The 23,998-nt window shown below is 35.9% G+C and overlaps 1 protein-coding gene and 1 pseudogene across 9 annotated transcripts in view; one reads left to right on the top strand and one right to left on the bottom strand.

Moving 5' to 3' along the window:
• DMD (dystrophin) overlaps positions 1–23,998 on the bottom strand; it is a 1,947,932-nt gene that overhangs the window by 1,694,108 nt on the left and 229,826 nt on the right. The window lies entirely within an intron of this gene.
• Positions 8,214–23,998, top strand: part of LOC105094644 (small ribosomal subunit protein uS19-like) — a 122,906-nt pseudogene continuing 107,121 nt past the window's right edge.

Genomic DNA, 23,998 nt, shown 5'->3' with positions numbered 1-23,998 from the left:
TCCACACTTGACAAAACTAGCTCAAATTTGGTATACATGACTTGTAATCAAGTGTCCTAATTAACATAACACTCAAGGAATAAAGAGTTTGCTGCTGTACAGCAAAATCAATTTTATTTCATATAATTTCTTTGTTTAACATTCAGATGGGAAGATGCTCTCTTTTCTCTTGTAAGGTTGTGATGCTCTATCTGCAAACTCAAGGAAAAAAAATCTCAACCTGAAACCAAGCAGGAAAAAACTAAAAATTGATGTCACTTTTAGCACTTAATTGGTTATTTAGCTGCCATAAACACATGGGGCTGTTTAGGTTTGTTCAGATATCCTTGTCTGCATATGGCCATTTAAACCCAAATTGGAATTGTCTCTGGGTTACTCTCAGATAAGAACTTTCAATTCACACCAATTGTAAGAATTCACAAACACATATAGGGGTGACCAAGGAATCCAACCAGAACTTCCTGTTTAGTTTCATTAAAGCCAAACTTAAAAAGAAAAAAAAAATCATTAGCAACGAAAAACTTGTAAGCCTTGTTGAATTTTTTGCTTAGACTTAAAAAATACTGATTGTGTATGTAATGGGAACTGTGGTAAAGAATAAAATGAATATTAAATAAGGTAAAGTATATATGAAAATAAAACATGGGACAGAGCACAGGTATTCCAAAATAGAAAAGCACGTTGGTGTACCACAACCAGATGTATGATTTCCTTTTAATGTGCTTGCTTTATAGAACCCACTACTTGCAGAAACCATTTTGATTATCATCAAGAAAATAAACACATAAAGTCCCTCAATTTGCAAAATGGCATACCTGATGAAATGGCCTTAGTTAAGATACATGTGTTTAAAGAAAGTCTCCCTTTGACTTTGCTAGACAACAAAATTTCAAGGGCAAAATGCCAAGGATGGTTAAATTTCAAAATATGTGTGTATCTATTATTTTGATTAGTGTTTCTATTGTTAAACTGCAGATCCTCCATTTGATTTTACATTCAAACATAAGAAGAAGGGTACTTGAAATTTCATATTTCAGCAGTCCAATAGTTTTCCCCAGACGACAAATATAAATGTATGCATGAAATTTTAACTTTCTTTATTTTCTTAGTTAATTTTAGGTTACAGCTCATCACTTTGCATTAGTGCAAGCCTTTAACAATCTCATATGCGTCATTATGAGGAGATGAAAGGATTAAAAGAGAAGTTTTTGTCAGTGCAGAGAATGTTAAAAGTTTCCCTGCAATGAATATGAATGGAAATAAGTACCATTATTGTAAACTCAATAAGAAACAAAAAAGTATGCCTACTTTTATTTTCTCATATCTAGCATTTGTGGTCCTTTGTGCTTAAGGAAGCAAAATTTGCTACCCTAAATGTACTATTTTGGCATGTGGATTATTTCAAGCCGAAAACAATCAAGGCCCAAAGGACTCAGGAAGAACCTTTGACCTGCCCCTGTTGCACAAGAGAATGTAGATAGAGGACCTGTTCCAGGAAGGGAGCTATCACCATAGGGAACCATATTATGAACCAGGTGTGTAGACAGTCTTTATTAAAATTCCTCTCTGGGTCCCACTGTCTCTGTGTGGCCCAGTGAACATTTATTTATCAACATTTACTTTTGTGTCTCCAGGTAAATCGCTTTCCTTCCCTTTAAAGTCCCAGATTTCTACCTCTTCTCCTTAGCTCAGAGAAGCATATAACCCTTAATTGCCTGACTGTCCTTTGGGCTTCATATTCTTCTTCTTTTTCTTTTTCTTCCCCCTTGGCTTGGGGGGGAGTTAATTAGGTTTGTTTGTTTGTTTATATGTTTATTTATTTAACGGACATACTGGGGATTGAATCCAGGACCTTGTGCATGCTAAGCACGTGCTCTGCCACTGAGCTATATTCCCCCTACCCTGGGCCTCATATTCTTATAAAGTCTCCATATATATGTAAATTAAACATGTTTTTTTCTTCTCTTAATCTGTCTTTGAATTCTTAGGCTAGCCAGAAGAACCCAGAAGGCAGAGGAAAAGTTCTCCTTCCTGACAGTGTTTGTTTGGTTTGGACCATGGCATAAGTAGACATGTCACTGCCAATAGGCTATCATTGGTACCTTGGCTCCCTGTTTAGATTTGGGATGGATGTTTCAAACCACTTGCCTTGAGGTGTTCAAACTTTGGCATGAGCATTGTTGAAGGGATGTGATGGAACAGGACTTAAGTGGCTGTAGATGTGTACATTTAAATAGGAAAATTAGAAAAAAAAAAAAAGAAGAAATGTGTTCCCCAACTTGATGGTAAATTAACAAACTAAGAAAACACTTTAGCCTTCTTAAGGCTATTTTGAGCTACATTCCTAGCCCTTGGAGATCCATATTTTCTCTTCTAAGTTGATGGAGGTATTTTGATTAAAAACTTAAAAAGAACTTCATCTTTCATAAAAGTGTGAGTCATATTTCAGCTTCAAAATTGGAATTCAGTTAGAATTTCTTGGTAACTCTACTCTTTTTTTAAAATTGAAGTATAGTCAGTTTACAGTGTTGTGTCAATTTATAGTGTACAGCACAATAGTTCAGTCATACATATACATGCATATATTCATTTTCATATTCTTTTTCATTATAGGTAACTGTAAGATATTGAATATAGTTCCCTGTGCTACACAGTATAAACCTGTTTATCTATTTTATATATAGTAGTTAGTATCTGTAAATCTCGAACTCCCAATTTATCCCTTCCCACCCTCTTTTCCCCCTGGTAACCATATGTTTGTTTTCTATGTCTGTGAGTCTCTTTCTGTTTTGTATGTTCATTCGGGTACTCTACTCTTGAGAAAGAGCCATCAGGCAATACCACACTCCTTTCCTCATCCTTTTGTCCCTCCTATGCCTCCCTCCTTCCCACCACTGCACACAAACACACACACTCTTCAAAAAGCCAGGAGACCAGCTTTTACTCCTTCGAATGCAACTTTGGAAAATGCCAAATCTTAGTTATGACATCACAAATTAGGTTTCACGAATGGATTCTGAATATCCTAAATGCTTCCGAACCATCTTTTGTGACCCTAAACTGAATTACCACACAGTTCACAATTAGTTTCTAATTATATATTAGTTCATTTAACATTTATTTGTTACCAGCAAAAGGAGGAATAGAGATACAGAGATAAATAAAACATACATGAGTATCTATGATCCTGTATGTCTTCTCTCAATTAAAAGGTTTTGGTACCAAAACATCTACTTAACGTTCTTTCCTTAGTACCATTCCTTCAAATAAAGTAATTTGGTACCCCCCCAAAAAAAAGGTTTTGAAAGAAAAGGGACAGTGTTTTTTGTTTTTCAACTTTTCATTGCCACATTTCCTAGTAGGTGATTCACATATTAGAGGTCCTCAATAAATGCTTATTTAAATTTAATTGATGAAGTATCACTTTCCAAATAAGCCTTTCTCAAAGAGAAATAAGTAAGTACATTCAGTGTCTCTAAAATAGGGATGGCTATAATCATTAACATGTTAAATGTGAATATTCATGAATGTCCCCAAGATAGTAAAAGACTTTTGGGTTTTATATTATAATCAAATTCTACCTCTGCTGAAGATATATAATGGTACATAAGAATGTTGTTCCACCCAATGAGAGAAAGCTGGATAATTTACATAACCATATTTTTTCTTGGAGCCAATGAGAAAGCTGTTGCCACTGGACATGGTGAGCCGAACCACTAAATTTGACAATCCTCTCCAAGGAGACTGGACATATGAAGAGGTAGCCCACGTAGGAGCAGGTGAAAAACAATAACTAAAATTGTGAAGAGTTCTTAAAAGTCAGGTGTGGGTTGGCATGACATTTTAGAATACCTGGGACTGCAGACTGAAGGAGTCTGCATTCCCTCTGGAGTTCTTTTCCACAGGCCTCTATGGAAAGCCTCCTTCTGTTATAAACCAGCATAAAATTAAACCCATCTTCCCAGACCCTTTTCTCCTCAGAACCAAAAGACTTAAGCTACTGAAGGAAAGGTAAGAAACTCTACTATCCCTGACTCTAGGCAAAGAAATGCTTCTTGGGGCAAGGAGGACAGAAGCAGAAATTATCTATCCTTGGGAGAGGGAGAGAATATCTTCATGGGCCCAGAATCCTACACTAAAACAAAGCAGTGGTTTTTTCACTGGGGCAGGGACAGGTATGCAAGGTCAACAGAAAGCTGAGGATGGAACAGGAATGCTGAGAAAGCCCTTTAAGCATTCTAGGCATCACACTAAGCACAGAGTAGCAGCAGCCCCTCACTGGAGGAATTAGAAGTCTGTGGTATTCTACAGATTGCTATCGCAACAACAAAACCTAAAACCAGCTTAATATTGACTCCACTGACTCAAACCCCCATATTAACACTGTGACAGAAAAAGAGCTATGCCCATTTTCAGGATTAAGTATGTTTACTTCATGTTGTTTCTCCATACACAAATTCTAATATTCACACACACACAAAGAAAGACATGCAAAAAGGCAAGTAAAATATATCCACTGTCAAGAGATAAAGCCATCAATATATACCAGACTCAGAGGTAACCTAGATATTGAAACTTTCAGACAAGGACTTAAAAATTACTATGATTGATAAAACAAAAAAAATCTGATGATAGATTCATCTATATTTTAAAGGAAAAGGTAGAGAACTTGGATGAACAGATGGGAAATTTAAGCACAGTGACAGAAAATAAGAATCAAATAGAAATACTAGAAATAAGTTATAATCAATTAAAGCTGTCAATGTAGCAATTACAAAATTATTTCTGTTATAAATTAAAATGACATTAAATTACAAAGATATTACCACTACCTTAAAAATGACACATAAATTATTACATAGACTAATCTTAGGAAACTGTTTATCAATGTTTACACGAGTACTCAGTCTTTGATGTGAGGCACAATATCATACTTCACACGAGATAAGTACTTTATATTTGTACTTGTCTGCATAATAGGTATTCTCCCCTGACCCCACTCCACTTCATCATATAGATGGAAAATTAAGGCTAAAGAATAAATGCTGGTTATTACTTTAAGGTTTTATGATTGGTAAGTATATATTCCTCTGACTATAAATCATCGTTCTTTTCATTATATCTCTATGCCTTTCCTACAATAAAACTAAAATAAATTTACCTATCATCCCAAATGGCCCATTTTCATGGAGAAAGAGAATCATATCAATTGTAACAATCTATGCTATATAACTAGAAAATGAAACACGAGGTAGGCTTCCAACTAGAAGACTGTCTAAAAAAATGCCAAATTATGAATCACATTGATTTTCAGCAGCCAAAGATGACTGATCTACCCCTTTTGTCACATTTTCAATATATAATTCCTGTTCAAATTTCCCTTCCATTTTACTAACTCATTTCAAATTTCAGTGATATTCCTAAAATGCAACGTACATCATTTCAGCTATTCTAATACAGAAACTTCTGAGAGTGGCATGACTAGATTTCACTATAATGTCTAATGCCCCAACTTGTTCTTTTCTCTTTCTAGCATTTCTGGATTGGTGGATGGGTTAGAATTATTAAGAAGGGATAACCAAATCTCAACACAAAAATGCAACTCATCAAAAGCTAAAGAAGTAAACAAAGTTAAGGAGTATTAATGAGTATTACTGATTTTATCATTTAAGAAACTCAGAGGAGTTACTGGGTTCCTGAAAGTAAATGATGGTTAAATGTTTGCTAAATGATTCAATCTGTTCTAATTATTTGACGTTTTGGTGTGTCATAGTTTTTGCTATTGTTTGTGTTTTGGTTCTTTCTTCATGCTTCACCTACTGCACAGGTGTTAGTCAGACAAGTGGCCTAAAGTTTATATTAATGTTCAATTCCTCACTCTACCTCAACTATGAACCACACAATTTTTAGGTGGAGTTCAGGACTGATTCAGAACTCAAGCAAACATTCTGAGTACCTGGCACCACTACACTGCATACATGCATGCATAATTCTAGAACTGTTGTATTGAATATCTATGAATTTTCTGTGCACCAGACCCTGGGAAGTCAATGTAGAGTGTTCAACAAAAATTGTTCAACTGTATTAATAATTAGAAACCATAAACATGCTTATAGATTCTTTAATTTGAAGCTTGTTATTCTTCTGCACAACTCATGCCCCATTAGAATCATTAAAGCATATGCAGGAGTAATTACAAATGAACAGGGAAAACGTGGTTATGACAAAAAGCGGCCAGAATAACAGGAGTGACAAATGTGGGGACATTTTAGAATTCCCAAATTCCCACTTGAATAAAATAAGATAAACAAAAAGCTTTATTGAGCTTCAACCATAAATACCATTTGATCTATTTCTTAAAATCCTCGCAACGTTTCACTGAATCATTGCGAATCTGTGAAATCAGACAAATCAAACATGAACTATGACCAATTCTTTTAGAATGACTATGAAAGGGTTCAATATTTCCAGTGTTCTAGTTACCTGGTGAAAGAAAACGGCAGGTACTCGTCAGAGTTATCAGGGAATGGTCTGCTTTCTGCCTTTTTTCCTACTTTTTCGTGGACACACACACACACACACACACACACACGAGTACACTTTACTAGAAAACAGAAGCTTTGGGGAAAACAAACAGAAAACAAAGTTTTGATAAACACCAGAAGGTCTTTACTTTTAGCCTAAAAAAAGCACAGTCAACTCTTTAAGTGTGTAGATGGGATTAGGGGGCTTAGAACCTTGTAATTCAGCTGGGTGGAAGAGTAAAAAGAACAGATTAGGCGCAATTCCTGTAACTGGTGATAGTGGACAGTGGTGTGTCTGTCTGTGTGTATCTGCGTCTGTATCTGTCTCTTTCAGCTAATCTAAATCTTCTATAGCCCAGAGGAACTGGGGGAGGAAAACAACAGGAATGGAACACCTGTGGAGGTGTTCTACAAACCAATCTGCTTTTAGCCATCCCATTTAATTTTATACATATGATTTGAAAAAAAAAAAAAAAAGAGTATAGGGGAAGGAGGGAGGGTATAGCTCAAGTGGTAGGGTGCATGCTTAGCACGCATGAGCTTCTGGGTTCAATCCCCAGGACCTCCTTTAAAAATAAACTTAATTAATTAATAAATAAACTTAATTAACTAATAAAATAAATAAAAAGAGTACAGGGGAGTAGGGATAATTTATAAAAGCAAGCCCCAGTAGCTCCAGTTAAGTGTGAAGTGAGCAGATAAGATACACATTGACTTTGAGAAATAATTTGTACGCTGATTTATGAAATGACTAACACATACTGTCAATGACTGATACATCTGACAATGGAGTACAGAAGATGGGGGTAAAAAAATAAGAGTAATTCCAAGAAAATACTTTATGCCGAAATGCTAACTCAAAAGTGTACTGAAACTGAAGATGCAAGACAATGCTAAGAATGGTTTCTAGGCCATCCTTAAACAATCCAGAGCTGAAGAGCTGTTTCTAGAGATAAATTTTTTCCGTGTTCAATGTTTCTTGACCTACTTCTCATAAGGAAAATTCTGCCTGAAAACTAGAAGGAATTCATTCTTCACTTTTGCTTGAAATTTACTTTAAGATAAAACACATTAATTTGCACAAGAATGTATCTGCCTTATTAGGCATTTATAAAACAGATTCAAGATGATTTGGGGTGAAATATTTCAGAAGGTGCACAAGCATGAATATAAAAACTGAAACACTAAAGGATAGTAAAAGGCAACTCAGTGCCCACTGAAGGAGTAATAGATGCTGTATTGAAGCACAGAGAGGAGGCAGGGATCTTTCTTGTTAAGACAATGTGAGGAAGGGAACAGTATTTGTCGAGGATGTGCTATATGCATGAGGCTGTATTCTGCATTTAATCCTCACAACTATACTGTGAATTACATATTTTGTTTCCCTTTCACAGATGGGAAACCTGAGGCAAAATCGTTTTATTAGCTGCTTGTGATTGCAAAGCACATGTGAAGGAATCACAGCATTAATTAAGGATCTCCCCCTCTCTAACAATCCCATTATCAGAACTACACACAGACACACAGTATTTCATGAGACTATACACATGGTCTTAAGTTCCATCCTTGGTAGGTTAAGGTAGGTATTGCATTCTCATTGCCTTAAGGTTATTCAGAAGTTCAGACCCTTTGAGTGAAACTAACTCGATACCATTGCCAGAGATACATATTTTGAGGTATAAGTAAACCATGACTCTGGCCTCAACAGCAGGTGTAGATCGGTTAAAAGAAGTTTTCATCAGATCTCACTGTCTACCAAGAAGAGGAGATGAAGAGGGGGCAGCTGAGAGTTACTCTGGAGCTGGTAAGTAAGTGAGACCTGGAAGCTGTGTAGAGAAGGCTCTTAACTCCTCTGCCACCCCACCTAAACCCTGTCAAATTCATTTGAAGAGAACAGGAAGATGATAATGTCCCTTTAAAGAGAGGAAGTCTGAGTGAGAGTAGAGAAAGGAACCAGAGCTCTTTTGCAACAGGATCAGAGCAAAGAGGCTGGGCATGTGGCCTCTCCAAGGTCTGAATATCTCAACAGGTGTATGATCAGCAGCTAACATGTACTGTGGCTTGAGAAGGTCATAGAACTTAGGAGGAGCAAGTCGCTAGTCTTCCAGGGGCGTGATAATCAGGACAGAGGGTTCCTAGGGAAAGGAATGAAGAATGGGCATTTCAACTAGGGAGGGATGCCAGATCCTGGTCCATATCACTGGATGCCCCCATGAAAAGTCATCCACCCAAGTGACTAAACTGGATGTCACATCCCTCTGTGCCCCTGGCCCAGGACCAGAAGCTGGCTTCTGATAGGAAGCTAAGTAATACCCGTGGAGTACTGCCATCCTAGAAAGGGGGGAGGATCCCGACTAGTAAACCTGAAAAGTCACTGAATTTTATTAAGATTTCCTGGGAAGAGCATATTAAGAAACTTGTTAAATTAAGATAAAAGAGGATCCAAGGTTGACATTTAATTCAGTTAGAGAAAAATTAATAAAATGCATTTCTGGCACACTTAGATCTGTGTGATGGTGACACTTTTATCCACTGCTGACATATCACTTAGTGCAAAGGCTTGGGGCCCAAAGCTTCCCTGTGAGGAATGCAAATGTGCCTCCTCAAATAATTCATGATTGTGACTAATACCTGCACCAAATAGAGTTCAGAACAGGTTTTGAATCGAATAACAATTATTAGTAGTACCATCAACATTTAGAAATAATAAAACCAAATCTTAGTGTGGTTGGATCCCACCCATTTTATTGCTCAGGGGAACATTAAGCATTAATTGGTTGACAGAGAACTCAAAAATTTTCTCCTGATTGTAAATCTCAATGGTGTTTCCTACACTTGCCTGTACACTTCCTGAAATATGGTTGGTGCTCAACAGATTTTCAATTGGACAAAATAATGAATGAATAAAAAGATGTATTTCTTTAGGGCCCAGCAGAGGGCTGAGCAAACTGTAGGTATCCTTTTATATCTCACCTAGCATTCAGCCCAATTGTGGAAAGCAAAAAAGAGAGGGGGATGTTTAATCATGTTGGGTATCTACAAATTACTGGACAGTGAGTTAAGTTTTCTCACATACTTTTTAAAATTTAGTCCTCATGTTAACCCACATTCCATACGAGGAAATAGAGAGAGAAGATAAACAGTTTGTCAAGGTAATGGTAACTGTATATATAAAGAATGTGAGAGCTTACTGTGTGCCCCTTACTAAATACTTTAAATAGATTAACATATTTAATTCTCACAACAGCCCTATAAAGTGGGTACTTCTATTGACTTCACTGTATAAATGGGAAACCAAAGCTTAGAGAGGTTAAGTAACTGCTCGAGGTCACACAGCTACTTGCCAATAGACGGGCACAAATTTAAATCCATGCTCCTTCAACAGCAGTATTAAACCAATAACTTGTGCTGACTACTCACTGATACTGGATTTGCAGATGGGAGACTAAACAATGGTCACATAATAATACCCACTGTCTGAGTAGAATATTAGTGTACCTGGGAAGTTTTTTCTTGTTAACTTTCTTTCACGTTCAGCTGTATTCAGTTCCACTTTCACTCTTCTGTCTGTGCCACTTTACACACTGGTGCCTCGCTTCTCTCTGACCTAAATACTTAAAACAGGTCACACGTTTAAATATGGCAACCCCTCCAGCCCTGCAAGTGATGGGGAGTAAAATCTGTCTGTATGACTGGTCATTTTAAAAAAAGTTCACCCATACCTACTTTTATATTTTTAGGTTTGATAGTACATTACAAAGTTACGTTTTATCAGTATAGATCTTTATCCTCTATAGCTTTCTGAAAAGGAAACGAATGCATTTTTTCTTATTACTACGTTATATTTTAAAAAATCAATTACCTAGAATTGTTATGAATCAAACCCTTAAAACAAGGTACTCAAATACATAAATCTGGGGGGGAAAAGCCAGAGTAAAACTGCTTTCCTGCACAGTGCCCTCAGAGCTACCTGCTTCCCCTATACTTCTAGCATCTCCATGTTATTGGCAATGAATAAAAATGTAAAGAAAATAAAACCTGCTATCCCCTATGATTCCACTACAGAAAGAATTTTGGAAATTTTTACAAAGCAATATGGGGATTGGTTTTGAATAGAGGCTGCTAGTTTGTTCATTACTTTCACAATTTATAACTTATTTTCTTCTGAAATGATTTAACTATTCTGTATCACTCAGGATCTACAAAAGCTTAACAATTAGAAATAGTCATATAAACCCATTAACCTAAATCTACATATGCATATAGTATTTTTGTCCCGAAACACAGAACAGTTTAGAAGAATAATTCAGTTTTATACAGGTGTGGATATATTCACATATAGATTATATATACACACACATAGATTAACATTTTTAATGTTTATTCATATCTTTATTCTTTGATGGCTCAGGGAAAGAAATGCTGCATTTAGGGTCATCAGTTGCATTCCTTTATATTCATATCAGCTGAATTCAACACTGGAAATTGTTCAGAGAAAGGAAAACTTGGGAAATAAATGGGAGTTGGTAAATGTCTGCAGGGAGAACAGCTATCACACCCTTAGGATGGCAAACAAAACGGAGGGGTGGGGCTGGAGGAAAAGTGTTGACCCAGCACATGATTTATGGGTGTGGTGCTTCCAATCCCTGGTGATTAAAACTGTATCTCAACTTGTGTCCTATCCTGCTCCTGCTTGAGGGGTGGCTTCATCACCCAGTCTTCCATGATATCTATGTGGAGTCCCTGAACTCCAGGGCTAAATTTTACTTGCATAGACCTAGACTTCTCTGTCAAAGCAAGGAAGACCTGAAGTGTGTTCCATTGAGCTTACTGAGTCAAGCCTGCCAAATGAAACTTCAAAAATGTGGGCATTGTCAGCTCAGCTTGAACATTAAAAAGATTTCTACCACAATTTTCAAGTATTTGTTTTTGTTGTGATGCTTCTGAAATTGGTACAGAAACTCCCCTGAAAATGGAGCCCCTAACTTATCATTGCTATCATCCTGGAATTTACTCAGAACCGTGTTCACCCCACCCCCAACACACACACTCAATTGCCCTCACATACTTCTCACCTCAAATCTATTTCAGTTTTTCGGAAAGCTCTATTTTCCCCCAGATATGGAGTCTACTATCCCTTAAATGAGGTGGCTGCCACTTCCTTAGACTGCAGTGTTAATGGTGGAAATGTCTGTATTTATGAAAGTCAAAAGTTGGGAAAAGAGAGGCAATATTAAATTCAACAGTCTGGAAATGAAAAAGGAAAAGATAACGAAAGGGAAATGTAAAAATGAAAGATAGATTGGGCAGGTTTAAGGTGCCTGTCAGGCTCTTTATAAACTGCTTCCTTTTGCTCTAAATACTAAACGTCCCTAAATTAGGGCACCTTCCTCCAGAGAACAGGCAGGAACTAGCCACTATGAAATACTGTCAGAGTGAATTTTTAAAAGGTTGCTCACCATCTACAATATTTTTTGAAAACTAAAAAATATATCTATTTTTCAAAATTGTCAATATCAATTAAAAAAACCAGCACTGTAACCATGAACTTGGATGTTTCTGTTAAGTTCCTTTAAACTGTAAAACTGAACAATTCTTTTTCATATATATATTTTTCTTTAACCAAACATGCTAATTCAGTTCACTAGGCTTAGTTCTCAAACTGGTCCAATTAAATGATTCCAGAATATTTGCAAACAAATTTGTCTTTAAACTATACCTTCTTTACCTTTTAAAGTAGAAACTAAAATAGAAATAAAGTGTATGTTTAAAAGTGGCTTTCAAGAACAAAGCAGGAGGCATCACACTTCCTGATTTCAAGCTATAGTCATCGTAAGAGTCTGGTACTGGCATAAAAAACAGACAAGTAGACCAAAGGAAAAGAATGGAGAGCGCAGAAATAAAGCCAAGCATATATGTTAAACTAATATTTGACAAGAGAGCCAAGAATACTCAACCGAGAAAAGACAGTCTCTTCTTTCAGGATAATTGTTTACTCACATGTAAAAAAATGAAACTAGACTCATATCTTATACCACTCAAAAAATTAATCCAAAATGGATTAAAGACTTAAATGTAAGGCATGAAACCCTGAAGCTCACAGAAGAAAACATAGGAATAAAGCTTCTCGACATGGGTCTTGGTAATGATTTTTGGATACGATACCTGTGAAGGAAAAATACTGCAAACCATAAACCATATCAGCAAACAAAGACTGCTGAAGCCCTCAAGTCATCAGCGGCTGCCGCCACAACCCAGGGAAGACAAGCCTGCAGCCCGGCCTCTGCAGCCACTCACAGTGGTGCACTCGGAGGGGACTCAGAATAAGAAAGGACAGGATACTGGCCCTAGATAGCTAGGTGCTTGTCAAAGGAATGAATTCAATGAGCCCAAATGTTTGCTTCCTCCCATATATAGAAAAGCGCTAAATTCTTTAACTTGAGATGCCTGGTTTTCTTTAGTTAACAAGTAATCTTTTAATGTTCCAACTGTCTGGTTGTCCTTGAAAAATCCTATATATCCTAGGTCCTCCCCTACCTCTTCAGAGCAGTCCCTCAGAGCCACCTGAGAGGCTGTCATGCTGGGTTCAAGGGGTTCGAGTCCTCAGAAATGTCTGCCAAATAAAACGTAACTCTCAATTTTTAGGCTGTGCATTTATTTCAGTCAACACACCTAAACACAAGCAACAAAATAAAAAATAAACAATTGGGACTATATTAAATTAAAAAGCTTTTTCACAGCAAAGAAACCACCAGCAAAGTGAAAAGACAACCTACAGATTGGGAAAAATATTAGCAAACCATGGATGTGCTAAGGTGTTAATATTCAAAATATATAAAGAACACATATAACTCAATAACAAAAAACCAAAGAACCCAATTAAAAGATGGGCATTGGACCTGAAATAGGTACTTCTCTAGAGAAGATAACAAAAGGCCAACAGGTACATGAAAAGATACGTAATGTCACTAATCATCAGGGAAATGCAAATTAAAACCACAATAAGCCATCACCTCACACCTGTTAGAATGACCATCATCATAAAGACAAGAGATAACAAATTCTGGGAAGGATGTGGAGAAAAGGAACCCTCGTGTGCTGTTATTGGGATTGTAAACTGGTATAGCTACTGTGAAAAACAGTATGGAGGCTCCTTAAAAAATTAAAAATAGAACTACCATATGATCTAGCAAATCTACTTCTGGGAAGGAAACAAAAACACTAACTCAAAAAGATATCTGCACCCTCATGTTCAAAGCAAAATTATTTACAACAGCCAAGGCATGAAAACAACATATATATCCACTGATGGATGAATGGATGCATTATTCAGCCATAAAAAAATGAGGAGATTCTACCATTTGCGACAACATGGCTGGACATTGAAGGCATTATGCTAAGTGAAGTAAGTCAGACAGATCTCACTTACATGTGTTATCTAAACACACACACATACACACACACATCCAAACTCATAGAAAAAGAAATCAGACACATGGTTATAAGAAATGAGAGGGGTTGGGGGAGGAGGAAATGAAGGAAAGCAGTCAAAAGACACAAACTTCCAGTTATAAGAAAAGTACTAGGGATGTAATATGCAGCATGATGACTATGGTTAACACTGCTGTATGCTACACAGGAAAGTAATAAAGAGAGTTAAGTCCTAAGATAAGGAGAAGATTCTTTCATTTAACTTTTCTTCTTTCTTTTCTCTTTATTGTATGTATATGAGAAGATAGATGTTAGATGAACTTATTGTGGAAATCACTTCACAATATATGTAAATCAAACCATCATGCTGTATGCCCTAAACTTATGTCAATTATTTTTCAATAAAACTGGAAAAATGAATATCAAATTTTATATCAGACATTATGCTCAAGAAATCAGAACTGTATTGTGCCAGATTTTGATTGGCAAAAGATATCAATGGAACGGAATACTAATACCCAAAAGAAGTTCAGATGTCTTTAACATGTTTAATAAATTGAAGGTGGCATTTTAAAAAAGTGGCTTTCTCTTTTAACAGAGATTTTCAGTTTGTTTTTTTTTTTTTCTGGGGTGGAGGTAATTAGGTTTATTTAATTTTGGAGGAGGCACTGGGGATTGAACCCAGGACCTTGTGTATGCTAAGTGTACGCTCTACCACTTGAGCAATACCCTCCCCCAAGACTTTCAGTTTCTTACACGAATTAATTTAGATTTTTTTCATCACTCATACCATTCCTAAGCTTAAAGCTATAGAAAAGAATGAGTATCTAATCTATTCTATGAAATCTCTGTTGCTTGTACAATAACTCTTAAATAATTTGAGGCCAACTTTTGATCAAAAGTTTGAATAGATACTTGTTAACAATGACTACTGTTTTCAACTGACACATATACAATAAGCTCTGTATACTACCTTGCCTTTTCAGAATGTTTACAGAACACGCACTCAAGTTACTAATTCAGGAAATTAAAAAGTTCCTATGTGCCCTAGGAGGTAGGAATGTGGTAAGCATGGAGTAGGGATGGGGGTGGAGCTGGGGTATCATCTCTACTAAATATCTCACCAAAAAGGAAATAAGGCTACAAAATGCACACAGAATAAATGACATTATCGAATATTCTGAGATGTGTGCACTTGATTTTGTTTCATCACTACTTCATTTTGAGCCATCCAGGTCAACGACTGTCAACTAATCAATCTCTATCCTCTTTGAGCAGAGATCAAGGGCAACAGCAGTGCCTTAATGATTTCAATCTCTAGCCCTTCAAAAGGGATAGATTATAGGAAGTGGAAGCAAATCAGTCTTTCACAGGGCAATTCAACTCGCAGCCCATGACAAAGCTTGATTAGAATGGAAAACTGTTAAGCCAGCAAAACAAGACATAATTATGAGGGAGGAGGAAATATAAGACTAATGAATTTTGAAGTTCATAACAAGATAAAATTAATGTTTTTATTGTTTTTATTAGTTCTTGTGTAGCCATCCATGTAGTCATTTAGAATTCTAAAAGGGGTAAGAAGAAAGTCATAATAAAACATTTGTTAGCAATTTCTTGCTTTTTTTTCACAAAGTTGAGATAGGTACAGATGTCAAGACTGTCCATTCATCTAAGCTCCTCTCAGGACCACTTTCAAATACAAAGCCAAAAGCCAAAAGCCAAAAACCTGTTTGAATACTGAATTCCTCACAATCCTAAACCTTCCAGAAATTCATTTACGGCTTTAATGTAAGTAACTTACCCTTTACGCATTTAATTGCTCACTAATATTTTCATTTGCATATAGGTCCTTTTTAAAAGTAGATAACAGGCCCCTTTATTGCAGGTATCTTTAGACCCTTCACCATCTCAAATGACTTATTTAGAACACAATTCAATGTTAGTTTCACTTAATGATTATAATTATTTTGAAATACTCTATATGGAAAATAAAGTGTTTTCTATTTTAAATACTATTCTACCTATGTGACTCTACCGCAGAGAAGTCAGAACATCTTTCCTGCAGTTATAGGAGGACTCTTCTGAAATGTATATCTGGAGGTCTGGAGACTCATCTTATTTTAATAGAACAAATTTAGGAGAAATAAATTTTAGTTAAAAATAGAAATTATTTTAATAGCACTTCAAATACAAAACTGATAGTTTAAAATAGTGTCTTCCACAAGTAAACCAATGTTTCTAAACTTTTTTCTAAAATACTATTAATAAAATAATCTTGAAATGCTACACTAAACAAAGCAAAATAGTTACTTCATCTCCAAATTTCTCAGGACCTTCAGCATATGAATGGCTATTGCTAATTTTTCAAAGGGGGTTATAACCTAAAGTTTTTTTTCCCTAAACATATTTAACCATGGAATTTTTTTTTTTTCCCCTAGAAATAATAACACAAACCAGAACCCTGTGGGTCCCCATCCGCAAGTGCCAAGGCCCCTCCACGGCCCCTGTCTCTCGTCTGTAGAAAAGGTGAAGTCTCCCAGAACTCCCTGAATCACAGCAGAGCAGGCTCAGGTAGTTAATGATTAGGACAATAAAGTCACAGAATCTTTCATTGTCTGATACACATTCCTGAGTTGTTTTACAGATACTATACCTGCCACCAGAGGGAAAAAGCTAATTGCATGATGACCAGGTTGTAGCCATGACATAAGCTGCTCCATCTTGAACAGTACTGAGTCTATGGTTAGCAAAATTCTAAGAACTGGCCTCAAGAGAATGGGATTAACACTACTGCTCATAATAATCTGTATCTTTGTAGGCATCAAAATAATTGTAGCTTGCTATGCCCAAATATGTAAGGCATCAAAATAATTGTAGGCATCAAAATAATTGTAGCTTGCTATGCCCAAATATGTAAGGCATCAAAATAATTGTAGGCATCAAAATAATTGTAGCTTGCTATGCCCAAATATGTAAGTGGGCAACTAAAACTGTCAGCAAAGAGATGCTACAGACCCATATTGACATCTTCTACTCTAAGAATACAGTGCCCTATGTCAGCATGAAGAAGTTACAGAAGATGGACCTTTACCCCTAATTCCATAGAAATGAACTGATGTCTGATAGTGGGGATTTGGAAGCAGTTCTTTTATCCCTTTTCTGTTTGCCCATTTCTGTTCCCCTAAAACCTTAATTATAAAAATGAGTTCACTAGGTAACATTTAGCCTAATTCCTGACTTATGCTCTACTAAATGTACATAATGCCTCACCTAAGCTGATGATTCTTTTCTTAGATTAAAAGAAGTAGGAATAAAGAATTAAGTACTTAAATAATGTCTAGCTCTCTACCCTCAGGTTCGCCCTTAGCAGTTCTGCATGCAGGCCATGCAGGCAAGGTAACATCTAAAGAAAGATCATGAGGATTCAGCCAGTCTGTATGCAATGGAAAATGATGCAGAACCTAACCTCTTGCCTCAATGATTCACTGAAATTATTTCTCCTCTTTCCTGTTAAAAACTGTCATGGTTGAGAAGAATTTTGGAAGTTGGTTTTAGGATATGAGTCCACCTTCTCCCCACATTGTCGGCTTCCTGATTAAAGCAACTTTCCTTTCTACCAACACTCAAATATTGGCTTTCGAGCAGTGAGCAACAGAACCTGAGTCTGGTAATAATAACTATTAATGCTAGACTCTGAGTTTTTACATGGTCTAAAACACACTGAAATAAATTTACTGTCTCTTAAAAACATATCCTGAGAACATGGAAATATTTATTTAACTAATTAATGGTGAAAAAGGGAGAGAATTAAAGCTGGTCCAAATGAGAATCAAGGGACTAAACATATATAACTATCAAAAGAAAGTATACTGAAGGGAGATTGCTAAATTAGATTAAAAAACTGGTTAATATCTTAAGGAACAATAAAAATCATATCCTTCAATATATTTTCTACTAGAAAAACAATTATTTGTCTCCCTACTGCATAAAAATCAGTAAGTTCACATAAAACTTCACAGAATCTGAGTCTTAATCAATAGCAAATATGAAGTTAAACAAAGATGCATCCCCACAGAAAATTAAATAATCTTTGAGCAGGCCTTTTAGACAATGCTTCAGTATGACATTCAAAGGGCATCTAGTTATCCTTTTGCCTTGTTTCCAAGTTTTAGAGCTTAACAGGCTTGAATGTATCCTATTTCCTCATTTAATCAATTAATAAATATTTATTGAGTACTTAGTAATTGTCAGACACTGTGCTAGGTAGGGGCTGGGGAGACAACGGTGAACAGGAGAAATGACCCTCTTTCTAGAAGTTTACTGACAAATGAATGATAAGGATATGTACACAGGAAACTGAAAAGTAATTTGATGTGTGTTAAAATACAGTGACTTCAGGACAATGAGATGATGCCTAAGAGATATTCCTTTTGTAATATCAATCTTAGGGATCTTCTGATGAAGTGTCATCACCTAGAGGATAAACTGGAGTAAGATGAGTAAAAAGTAGGGATAGGAGAGTGGAGGAAAAGTGAGGTATGGAGTCAAAAGGGCATCTCAAGAAGAGAGAATAACAGGAACTAGATATAGCAATTTGTTCAGCATGATTGGGAGGTACAATAGGATGACTGAAGGACAGATGGGTGTGGTGAGTATAGTGGGAAGGGAAGATGTAAAGAGCTGGAACAGGGGTCAATCCATGAAAAGGCTGGTAGAGTATCTTACAGAATTCAAATTTTATCCTTGGGGCAATGAGAATTTCATCATTTTTAGCAGGGTAGGTAGCATGATCTGGCTTGAGTTTTAGGAAAATCCTTTTTGATTGCAGTTTGGAGAATGGATTTGGGGAGTTTGAGGAGAGAAGCACAGCAAATGATAAGGATCAGAAGGCTGTTGCAATAATTCAGGGAAAGGTGGTCAAAGCCATGGGGAAAGAGAAAAGTGTACAATTAGTTAATTGTTTGGCTTATATAGAAACCACAAATCCAATTAACCGATATATCAAACTTGCAAAAAATTTTGATAGTAGTTCATTTAGAATGTTTCTGTAATTTGATTATACATACACATATATGTGTATGTATAATCAATTTACATATATAAATTATATATGATACATGTACTAAATATGTTATGTATAATATTAAATGTATATAAGATATATGTATACATATAAAATATAAACATTCATAGTGTTTGAGGAAAAGTGCTGGTCTAACAATAAAAAAAAAATCACTCTATGTCATCTCCACTGATCACAATAGACTCTGCTTCTATGGTTATTTGCAATCCACTTAAGTAGTGATTATCAGTTAAAGGGAACTCATAAATGAAAATTAACAAATGGCCAATTTATTCTTGAACTATAAACCCTCAGTACCAAAGAACGTGAAAGCACTGATAAGTCAGTTTGATGAAGGAAAACATTGGATTGTCAACTAGTTCCTCATTTGTAAAGTAGGGCATTAACAATAGCTCTTTTACAGACTCACTGAGAGGAACAAGAGATAATGAACATGTTGCTTAGTATAATGTCTCTCAACCTTTAGACTACATAAAAATCACCTGGAGAGCTCCTTGCAGTACCCACCCCAGAGCTGAAATGCAGAACAGACAAGCCATAATGGGTAGGACTGGGAAGTACCCAGAGACATTCCCAGAGGCCATCAGCTGTAATGGGAGGATACATGAGACATATGTTCAGTTAGTACAGAAATCATTATATCAGATGTAACAGGAGTATATCCGATTGCCTACCTCTTGGATAGAGAATAAGATACTAAAGGCACTGAACCAGTTTGGTTAACACCCTTAAACTCGCTCAATTTTCAGTAAAGATTAGTTTATACATTTGAAGACACTATGAGTGTACTATTTAGTAGGCAGTGTGGTAGGGAAAGAGGTATTATTAGAGGAATACCAGCAGGAAAGACCTTGTTGCCAGAGATGGAGTCCCCAGTGGGGAGAACCCCACACAGCTCTCCACAATCTCTCTCTGGAGGGTGAGGCCTTGGCAATTGAGCTGGGGGGACATTTTCTTGGCGGAAGCCTTGAGAGGGCCTAATTCCTCCTAAGGAATGATCGTATTCGCACATTCTTAGACAGGTTAGTCCCGGGGAAAATGAAGTGGAGGTGTTTGTTTTACAACTTCCCACTTCCACATCCACATTGTCTCCACATTTTGTGACTCCCTCTCTCTGTGGCCTTATACTTAGTGCCTCCTGTTCTCCTTCAAATGGCCCTTCCAGAGCTTCAAAAAGGATCAGAGAAAGGAGCATTCTGAATAAGACTGTAAATGTTACTGTTTATAATAATCTCATGGATTGGATGATGTTCTATTAATAAAACCCTGTCACGCCTTTGAAATTGAGAAGAAAATAAAACACCCCAAACCACCCTAGAGATTCATGATTTAGTTTGCAGGAGAGCCTGAGAAGTTATATTTCTAACAAATTTTCAGGTGACGTTGCTGATCTGAACCATACTTTGAGACCCATAGCTTTAGCACATTGATAATGATATAATAAAAAAAACTCAATAAATGTAAATATTGGGTTTTCTTTAATGGGAACAGCCTCAGGCTATTCATAGCAAATGGTCCCCTAGATTCCTGAGGACAGAAAATCTTGAACTCTTCTTACCAAAGTCAGCTGGATTCCCCCCCCTCAACCCCTCCTTCCTCCTTTCTTCCATCAGTTCAGCAGCCCCACTCGTCCAACTCCCTGATGGATTACCTGTTCTCTGCACTTGGTTTTCTTTCATCCATTGATGGGAGTCATTCATTTATCTCTTAAGCTCTGCTACAGTATTCACTTATACATTAAAATTTCTTTTTCTGACATATTTGCTTTGATTTTAATTAGTATTTAAGGAGATTTTATGCCAAAATCTCTCTTTTACAGCATTCTAGAATGGACATCTTTATCATTTCTAGATCCTATTAAGGTGTTTCTGATAATAAGTGCTTCTGAACCATGCCCTCTATTGTTGTGGGTATTACTATAAGACAAGATCTCTTGTTTCTTTGTGTTTGTCATAATAAAGCAAGCTCATGGCCCATGAGGGTTATGAAGCATCCGCTAAAAGCTAAGAGCAGCAGCAATTAACGGCATATGTGTAAGCACATATTGATCAAACTAGAGATTTTTTTTTTCACAGTTCAGTGACATTTCTCACAACAGTATTCTGAGAAATCCCATATATATATATATATATAAGTTGTAAGAGATTTTGTTCAGATTGAACAGATGCCAGATAGAACAGTTTAGGAATTTCTTAAAATTACAAAATTCAAAATCGTATCATTTTAAAATACATAAAATGGCTCTCCCACCTTTTTTTCCTTCTGTACTGGCCAGTCTTGTTTAGAAAAGACTTGGTCAAAGCCACATCCACAGATAGGTGGTGGAAATTAGATTTAATACCTATGTATCAGGTACTGAAAAAAAAGCCTGGTTCTGTTTTAAAGCTTGAGCTAAATACCAATTATTATTATTATTGTTATTGTTATTATTATTATTGCAGGGGCTTGGGTTAGGCAAAGGGAGGGATAGAAAAACAAGTTGTATTTTTTTATCACTAGAGGTATTTTAGTAGAAGCTGAATGAGTACTTAATAGTAATATTGTATGAGGTTTCAATGTATGCTTAGAAAACTAGGTGAAATAAAAATTCTGCACAATTCCACTACAAAATAAGAAGGGGAAAGAGTCCAGAACACTCACAGTGCCCTATACGGTTTCCGCATGCTCTTGTGCAGTTAATTCTATGTCCCCCACCAGCCCCTCTAGATGAAGCCTCTCTCCTAACCTCTACCATTATAGACAACTTGAGCTAGTTCTTCAGCTTCTTATAAACGAAATCATGCATCAAATATTCTTTATCTCCTATTCAACATTATGTCTATGAAATTCACTCCAGTTCTTGCAAGTAGCAGTTTTTTTTTAAACTGCATTTTATTTATCTACTTTAATTTTGAGAGACTGTTAAGTTGTTCCAGGTTTTGCTACCAGGTGAAACGCTGCTGTAAACAATCTTGTATATGCTAATTTGGTGCACATATGCACACTTCCTCTTGGATGTATATATATGAGAGGAACGGCTAGATCATAGGGAAGGCATACAGTTAGCTTTGGTAGATACTATAAAATGTATTAATTTACACTTGAATCAGTAATGTTTGGGACTTCCAGATGATCCACACATTCTTCCCAACAGGTTAGGTATTATTGTCTTACTATGTTTATCCATTCTGATGGGTTTATAGTAGTATTTAATTTTTAAATGGTATTTCCTTAATTACTAATTAAGTTAGGAACATATTCATATTCTTTTTGGCCATCTGAATGCCCTCTTTCATGAAGGACCTTTTCCTATGTTGTGCCCACTTAAAAACAATAGGTTATCTGTCTTTTTCACTGATATGTAGGGGTTTACTATATATTAAGGATACAAATTATTTTTCAGACATAAGTATTGTCAATATTTTTCTCAGTCTTTTTCACAGTTATTGTTGTATTTTAATGGACAGAGTTCTTAATTTTAATGAAGTTCAATTTATCAGTGTTTTATTTTAATAATTAGTGCTTGTTGGGTCTTATTTATGAAATCTTTGCTTTGCCCAGATCTTGCGCATGGATGATTTTACTCAAGCCTGGAGACTGACCACTAGACCTAACTATTTAGACACCAGTGGTAACAGTCATGTCCTAGTTGACTATATTTGCTTAATCACCATTGGCATAGACCACTGATTGCACATTATTCTTTTATTCTGTATTCAGAGACTCTCATATTATTAAGACTATAAACTTTCTCAGTAAAAATAATCATTCAGATATATATATATACAAAATACACATATTAACACCAAATCTCAATGAAATGTAAGCAGGATTTGTTGGCTGTGGCTACCAGGAAAATTTATTAAAGAGCCAAATTGGAAGAGTTCATCTTGTGACCATGATAGGAGTTTTGAGAATTGGAAGTTGACCACTGAAGATATCAGGAATCCCTGGGTTACTGATGGTACTGAAATTGCCTGCCTTGTATTACTTTTGAAAAAGATATTAAATCACCATTCTGTTCAGTTCACTATTATTCAGGTTTCCTTGGCCAACATGCTCACTAGGGTTCAATCATGTAACCTGAGAGGGGAAGAAACTCAAATCCTACCTTACTTTTGTCTCTATCAATGCATAGATGAAGGTAAAGAATGTCCCATAGTCAAGCTTATGGGTAATGTTATGAATATTTTTCATTGTTTTTAAAGGTATGTTATAAAATAGGAAAAGTCTGATAAAGGTACATTTTTACATTATGGCATGTGATAGGTGACAGGAATTTTTAAAAAATCATATATATCCTTCATTCTGTATTTCCATAACAAAATAATAATTCTATCAAAGCAAAAATTTTCAGAAGAAAGTGAAAATATCTATTCTACATGAATTGAAGACCAAGAATTTCTGCCAAATAATACCAAGCCAAGATTACTTTCCAGATAGTCTTTCCATACTATTTTTCCAAACAAATGGTAAAGTTATGTGTAACCCCAGTATTAATATAGTTAGTAAAAGCATGGAATATTCTAGTGGTGTTTATAAAAGCAGGTTTCATAAAATTCCAGTCCCTTAGAAAGTTACTATGTATTACTTGACAAAGACAGTACTTTGGTGACATAAGGTTAGGAAAAATTGGATTAAATCAGGTAAAATGAGATTTTTTTTTTTAACTACAGAAATTTTTAAGGCTTTAGTTTTGACTTTCCAAAGAAGGAAACAAAACTGTCATATACTAACAAATGTTTTCCATTCAGCTTCTTATGAGATCAATGTTCTTTAAAACACACTTTTGGAAATTATGGCCTAGTATCCATTTTATGTTAAACATTTAAGATGATGTTGGTTCTAAATACTTAAATCTGCTATCAAGGCAGAAATTTAAAAACAAATTTGTTCTTTTTATGTTATTCTCTTTTAAATTCAAGACAAAATTAGGAAAAAACCCTCTGTTACATTGAAAGCTATTTTGCTTGGAATACTT

Source organism: Camelus dromedarius, chromosome X, assembly GCF_036321535.1.
Source record: "Camelus dromedarius isolate mCamDro1 chromosome X, mCamDro1.pat, whole genome shotgun sequence".
In the NCBI taxonomy this organism is placed as follows: domain Eukaryota; kingdom Metazoa; phylum Chordata; class Mammalia; order Artiodactyla; family Camelidae; genus Camelus; species Camelus dromedarius.
Note: the sequence above shows the minus strand (reverse complement) of the source record. Positions and strands in the feature narration are given on the sequence as shown.